The sequence below is a fragment of the Acomys minous genome, assembly GCF_964271855.1.
Source record: "Acomys minous genome assembly, chromosome: 15".
Classification (NCBI taxonomy): domain Eukaryota; kingdom Metazoa; phylum Chordata; class Mammalia; order Rodentia; family Muridae; genus Acomys; species Acomys minous.
The window spans coordinates 90,484,245-90,491,430 of record NC_140497.1 but is presented as its reverse complement, the minus strand read 5'-3'; positions in this window follow the sequence as shown (position 1 = coordinate 90,491,430).

The following is a 7,186-nucleotide window of genomic DNA, read 5'->3' as shown; positions in this document are numbered from 1 at the left end:
TTTCTGGATCAAAATATACTACCCTAAAAGGGCAATGTTTACAGACTTTTTGAAATATTGCCGTTTCCCCCATAGGATAGTCATTAATGCACAGAGCCTTTCATCCAAAACAGTGAGACACAACACAGTTCAAATTTACCTACAAGTAAGGAGAACAGAGTGATGTTATGAAATTTACTATATATGTTGTTGTCTTATAAATTATCCTGGTTGAGGCTGAGAGAGGCTGGGAGGCAAGCTGTAGATACTGAGGAAACTGCCATCTCTTGTCCACAGTATCATATATGCCATGACCCCAGGGTCTTAGTTAGGATTTCATTGCTGTGAAGAGACACCATGACCACAGCAACTCTTATAAAAGAAAACATTTTAATTGTGGCTCCCTTACAGTTTCAAAAGTTCAGCCAGTTATCAGCATGGCAGGACGCATGGCAGCCTGTAGGCAGACATGGCTGGAGAAGGAGCTGAGGGGGTCTACATCTTGATCCAAAGGCAGCCAGGAGGAGACTCCCTTCCTCAGTGGGCGGAGCCTGAGCACAGGAGACCTCAAAGCCCGCCTACATAGTGATTCACCTCCTCCATCAAGGCCACACCTCTTACTAGAGCCACTCCCTATGATCAAGCATTCTAACACACAAATCTGTGGGGCCCAAAGCTACTCAAACCGCCACACCGTATTTCCATTTATTCTTTCTCAGTGGTCCTTCTGTCAGGTCTGGTGTGTCAGGCCAGACATGGCTGACAGTGCAGGTCTATCAGGTTTTTAAGGCCTTTTGAGAGCTTGGAAACAGACCATATGCTACCAAAAAATAAAATAAAATAAAATAAAATAAATAAAACCACTGCAAGATTAATGCTGATGAATCTTTAAATATCTATGAACATAATATTAAGCCAACTTCATTACTTCTTAAAATTGGTATTCATAACGGTTTGTGATGTTTGGAAACAATCGTAATTTAAGCTTCCCTTTTTGTAGTAATTCTTGAGTCTGCAGGATGATTGCCATAAAAGTTACCATCTGTGAGTTCAGTGATATGACTAGACAAAAGATTTTAGGAGCAAAATTACGCCCAAAGAATCCTCTGCTACCTTTGTACAAATGAAATCAAGTTCATGTGTAATTTGAGACTATTTCAATACACTGGCTAGTGACTATAATAAAAACAAAAGCCAATCCGATACACTAGCATGTACGAGATGCTCATTAACTGACAAATAACCCAAGCGCCTGTCCATTATGGATACACCATTGATTTCTCTTTTTCTCTCTCTGCTTTCTGTTTAATCAATCTCTGATTCAATATTTATTTACATTTTAAATGACCTTGCCTACTCTTCTTGGCGTTAATATCCACCCCTCCTCCTGTTAAGGAGTTCTGTAATTTCAGCTGACCTAGTGCAAAGGCCTCCTCGAATCGTTTCTTACTCTCCTCACCCTGCCTCGTTCAAGACGGTGGTCCTTAAACATAAAGCTGGTTTAATTCCCTCAGTGACTCTTCAAACCTCCACAGTGAGGGACTAAACCCTAAGTGTGCCATGGCAATATTCAAGCACTGTACAGCCAGCCATTTCCAGAGACAGCCTCTTTATGCTCCAGGCAAAGGAAATGAAAACAGCCATTTACCTCAGGGACCGGAAGCAAGGGTCTGATTACTGTTCTTGGTGGGCTCCCAATACAGAGAGACTTAGGGAGTACAATACCCCTAATCAAATCTAAATTACCATCAAAAGGGGAGTGTAAGACTTCCCTGAGAGGAGAAGGAAGAAACAAATGTTTAGCTAGTGAGGGGATCTCCATAGTCTGACTGGACAGACACCTACTACAACCCGCGCAGCTCATGTGAGGCCACCCACAGGCAAGACGCTAGGGGCAACACAACCAGTGGACATGGAATTTGACTTTGAAGCCAACGTTTTTCCTATTTACCGCCTGCCTTCTTGTTTGGTCCTTGGATAATCCTAGTCTACCACAGAGACTCAAGACACCAAGAGCCGGTCCAATAGATGATGGGAGAAATAGAAGCCCAAAGTGAGTCATCTCTAGGCCAGGGCTTCTTGAAGGTCCTTGATCATCCTGGTAATCAATCGAGGCACTTCTCACAGAGACTCAGTTTCTCTCCCACATGGGCCTGTGTGCGTGACGTTACAGGGCATCGAGACCATCTTAAGGTGAAGCTCCAGGGACAAACCTGATACCCATGAGCATCCGTGCAGCATGACTGCTGAGGAGAAGATGTGCTCAGCAGCACACTGTTGCTATTCTCTGAGTACAATGACAGTATTCCCATGGCTTTATAATGTGCCTGGGTGCGTTGCCCTGTCTAGTTTTATTAGCGTATAGATGTAAATATTTCAAAGTGCTCACTGGAGCAAGGCAGGTAACCACTTGGAAGCTTGCCTGGCAGCTGCTCGCCACCAGCCAAGACATCTCTCATGTCAAAGGCGTCTGTCAGTGAAGGAGACGAGTGGCCAGATGAGAGCCACGTGTGTGAGGGGGCCTGTCAGTCTCCATCACGGTTCCTCCGAAGCTCATCCATGATTTTTTTTTTCCTGTCGCTTTCTCTACGTGTGGTTGAGAAAGATCTGTTTAAAGATGTAGCAAAGACTTACAGAATATTTGGATCAGCGGTTTGATGAAAATAAATGGCTTCAAACTGCCTGCCCAGAGTCCCCCATACCTGAAGTTTTAAGTTAACAACTAAGAATGTTTATTCGTACAAGCTCCTTTGGTCTCTCTATGGAAAGTTTTTCAGATAGACCTTTCCATTGCTTTCTATTCCCAAACAAACCACAACTCAGAAAATAAAATACCTCACTTCAGATTAAACACAGAGAAAGAGCGAGGATGCAGCTGCCCAGGAAGTGGGAGTAGGCTCTGAGCCAGAATGAAAGGATGCTATTGTCTGGTGCACTTGAGTTCTGCTCCTGGATCTTTCCTTTCTTACTAAATTGGAAGCTCATAGATATATCGGCTCATCAGAGATGGTGCCTGGAGTCTGGACAGCTCTGGAATGGGCAGGAACTGAGTGGGAACTGTGATGTTTTCATACCAGTGCAGCCTGTGGAAGGGACAGGATTCCAAGGAACACTCAAACCTTCAGATAATTCTATTTCTGCCCTGTGACGTTGGCCAAGACTCCTAACCTTAGTTGGGCCCCAGTGAGACCGCAATTCCTTTCCTCTGTGTTGCTGTAAGGGATGAGGTGAATAAAACACACGTTAGATTCATATGGCTGACATCGCAAATGAACGTAAATGAAGCGGCTTCAAAGGAGACAGCTGTCTTCCTTCATTGCAGAGGTGATTGCAGAGGCTAAAGTCAGAAATGAAAGATGCCCAGGGCCCCAGCAGTGTTTGTGGCTTATCTTGTATTTCAAATAATACAAATAAAAGACACATAGATACTGAATATGGTGAACACTGATTTTTGTGACCTTTGTCTTTCAGAAAGGATGATTGTCAATAAGCAAGTAACTGAAAATCACGAGGTCATTACTTCCTCAATGGTTAAGTAATCACACAGGTGCATTCCTCATTTTCTATCTGTTGTGTGACGTTTTCTGGAGGGACATGAGCGAACAGACTTGCAGGCAACTTGGCTGGTTTATAGAGTCCCCTTTTTCTCAGAACGTGTTTGCTGCCTGAGGAGAGACCTTGTAAATCATAAATGTTTCAGGAACTTCCTGAGATTTGTGAATTTAGCAACAAAGCTTTTTACCTCCCTGACTCATGACCAAAGGTGGAAGTAAAGATATTATACCCTTTGTGCTCACAACACTCAGGAGACAGTGCCTGAGCAACCTCAATAGATAGGAACAGGGTGGAAAGTTGTTTGTGTTTTTTTTTTCTGTTTTAAAATTTTGTTAAATGTATTTATTTATTCATTTTTACATCCCGATTGTAGCCCCCCTCCCTCTCCTCCCAGTGCCCCTCTCTCCCTCTTTACCTTTCCCCCATCCCCTTCTCTTCAGAAAGGTGGGCCCCCCCCCCACCTCCCTGCAACCCACTGAGGCCAGACAAAGCAGCCCAGGTTGCGACAAGTGATCCAAACGCAGGTAACAGAGTCCATATCAGGGACAGCCCGCCCCCCACCTCCCGCCCCACTGGCTAGGAGACCCACATGAAGACCAAGCTGCCCATCAGTTACATGTGTTGTGGCCCTAGGTGCGGTCCATGCATGCTCTTTGGTTTGTGCCTCAGTCTCTGTGAGCCCCTACCTTTCCTTTGATTTTGTGGTAAACGGCATTCGTTCTAAATGGTGCTAAGAGAAACAAGTGTATGCTGCAGGCAGATAGCATGGCCGGCCGTGAGAGCAGCGCTGGGATAACTTCTCGTTACTCTGAGGCCAGGCTGCCGTTGGCAAGTGACTTAATAACTGGCCACTGATTGCCTCGTCTACAAAGCAAGGGCTGCAGCCATACCCTTTCCTTGTCCTGTTGTTAGGATTACCAGTTAACCCTCGTAGAATGGTACAGAGACTGACACGCGGAAAGCGCCCGCGGTGAAGAAGTTGCTGTTACTATTAGTAAATAACACCACCGTTCCTCCTTCCTTCCACATACAGCAAATTTCTCCCCCCGTTCGTGAACGTCAACCCCTTGTCCCTGGCTCGGAGTCTTTTGAACAGTTAGCTGTTTCTCCGTAGAACGTCCATATTAGGTTGCCTGCCGCTTTCCAAGAACATGCTTGTACATTGTTTTTTTTCTTCCCGACTAGTAGCTGTGAACTCTCAGATTTGAAAAATGATTTCGCTTGAGGAGCAATGCCCAGACCACACTGGATTCTAGGTATCTATGAGTAGATAGAGCTGAGGTGATTGGTGAGATATAATGTGGCCCTTACAATACTTATCATCTATTCTGCCTGCACTGCCAAGCGGAAGTTCACTGTAAGATTCTTTTACAGCATTGGTAGATCACACAAAAGCAAGCCATCAGAATCCCAGGCAATCCAAAGATAGGATTTTAAAATTGTGCTTAATTTGGGCAGAATAATAGGAGGCCATACGAATGACCAAAGTCATAACTGGTCCGTTTTCTCTGATCACAATCACTTTAGATAATTAAAAAAAAAATTCCAACAAATACATTTTTCTAAAGCATCGCACTCTTTTTTTTTTCCTGTTTCCAAACTTACCATGTTTCCCATGCCTGATGAAAAGAGACTAGCTACATTTGGTGTACGTATTTTGAATTATCTCAAATAGTTAACACAGGTGCCCACTGTTGGAAGGCAACCTCACGAGAATAGTAGCTCGTGCTGTTCCTCAGTTAATAGCTGGTAAATGCTCCGAAGTGGGTTGAGGGAATAAGTCAGGGGCTATTACTAATCCGGTTTTTATTTTATTTTATTTTTATTTTTATTTTGGGCTTTATTATAAAAAAGCATTGCAAGTGGGGAAAGAAAATCACATACCGAGAAATTAACCAGGCCCAAGACGATGCACCTCAATCAGCTCCTACACAGTTAGAGCAACTGCTTGGAACAGAAGCTGCGGAGCCGAATATTGGATTTTATACCTTTGCGATTGGATACATTTTTATGTACTTATCCACCACCCAAAGCAAGAAATCCAGGACCGAGTTAGAACTAGAAAGCCCATCAGCTTTACAACCTCTTTCACAGCCTGAGCTCATTACCTCCAGCCTTCAGTCCTTCCTCGCTCCCTAATATGCTCCGTCTCGTGCTCTATTCTGTAGTGCTGTTCTGTGCCCAGCTCTATACTTGTTTATACATGTACGTGTGTCATAGACTAGGCTCCGTGCATCAGAGACAGCATGTAGTTTTGTTTCTGTGATCCTGTGATCTCGTTTAATGTTCTAAGCCCTGTTGCCCCTTATTTATATAACAATAATAAGGAAACTAAGAAACAGAAATGAGTCCCCAAAAGCCAAAGGAAATGTCAAACGTTACTGCATGGGCTGTAGCCCCTCTCTACAGATTGGTATCCTAAAGGCTGAACAAGCCCTTTGCAGCCCAGCATTCCTGGAACGGCACATTCTCGTCCTTGGTGAGTCTCAAACATCCTTGTTTCTTCGCTTGTCCACCCAGCTAGCCACCGTGTCCTAGTAGTGGGTCCCTGTGCGTCCTATAGTATCACGTAGTTCCACTAAATGGGTTGTTGGAATTGTCCCTCAAGTGGGATTTCGGCTCTTTAAAAAAAAAAGCATCTTTCTATTATTTCTCCTTTGTTTGATTCAAGTAGTCCGTCGTCTTTACATTTAAGCAGCATTAAACATTCATTCATCCGGAGAATATTTATTGTGCAGCCAAGATACCTGGAGATACAGTAGTTATCATAAAAGACGGCATCTTCATTTTCAAAGTTTGTCTTTGAAGGCAGAAAGTAAATAGGAAAGTTGATAACACACACACACATAAGCACACTAAAGGGAATAAGGCCGAGAGATGAGCTGGGAGGTGGTAAACAAGGCTAGGTGGTGATGGTGGTGGCGTCTGTCTCTCAGAGGGAACCATTAGAGAGTGGGTCCTGAGACAAGGAAGCAAGCTGTGTAATAAGACTTTGGCTAGAGCCACAGCAAGTGGAAACAGGGGCGTAAGCAGATGACAGATGCAGCATGTTTGGGCACTGTGATTGGGGCAGGCTGGCAGACAGACACAAGGCTCACTGAGCATCTGTAATCTAAAAACCAGAACACCAAATGCTCTCAGATTCAAACTTTTTTGATAACTTATATCACAGGTGGGAAATTCTATGTGTGATTTCCTGTGACAGGCACCGGTCAAAGCACGGGTGCACGAAAAGATTTTATGCAATTATGTTCAGGCTACGCGAATATGCTATGCTACATTTCATTGAGTGATCTCAAGCTGTATTGGCATATAAACAAAATAACAGCTATCCATTTGTGGCCCCCTGGGGTGGCAGTAACATTTTATTATATTATTATTATTGTTTTAAACAACATACTGTATATTTTCATTAAAATAAATTTATATTAAAATAATGAAAAATATAATTATATGTAAATATGTGTGAATATATATGCTTTCATGTATATTAAAAGTCTGTAAGTATGCATTTGTTTTAAAGGATGGACTGAAGATCTGTCAGGGCTTCACATGTGCTTGGCAAGTGTTCTACTACTGACTGTACTGTACTTAGGCTGTGCCCAGAAATTTTAAATTAAATTGTTATTATTATTGTTGTTGTTGTTGTTGT